This window comes from Sinocyclocheilus rhinocerous, unplaced genomic scaffold (assembly GCF_001515625.1).
Source record: "Sinocyclocheilus rhinocerous isolate Xijiao unplaced genomic scaffold, SAMN03320098_v1.1 scaffold2049, whole genome shotgun sequence".
Taxonomy (NCBI): Eukaryota; Metazoa; Chordata; class Actinopteri; order Cypriniformes; family Cyprinidae; genus Sinocyclocheilus; species Sinocyclocheilus rhinocerous.
The window spans coordinates 414,785-415,080 of NW_015659530.1; the positions used below are offsets into that span (position 1 = coordinate 414,785).

Below are 296 nucleotides of genomic sequence, written 5' to 3' on the forward strand. Positions count from 1 at the left end.
ACATTCATAATATATATATATATATATATATGTGTGTATGTATGTATGTATGTATATATATATATGTGCTGTCAAATCGCATCCAAAATAAAAGTTTTTGTGTTTACATAATATGTGTGAGCTGTGTATTTATCATGTATATATAAATACACACACATTCGTGTATATATTTAAGAAAAATATGTTATGTTTATATATTAAATGTATTTATATATAATATAAATTACATGAATATAAATATGTAAATACATGTAAATATTTTCAAAATATATACTGTATGTGTGTGTATTTATTTA

General features: G+C 18.6%; 1 protein-coding gene across 1 annotated transcript in view; it reads right to left on the reverse strand.

The window, feature by feature from the left end:
- Positions 1 to 296, reverse strand: part of LOC107723934 (voltage-dependent calcium channel subunit alpha-2/delta-1-like) — a 142,540-nt gene that overhangs the window by 51,119 nt on the left and 91,125 nt on the right. The gene's annotated exons all lie outside the window — the stretch shown is intronic.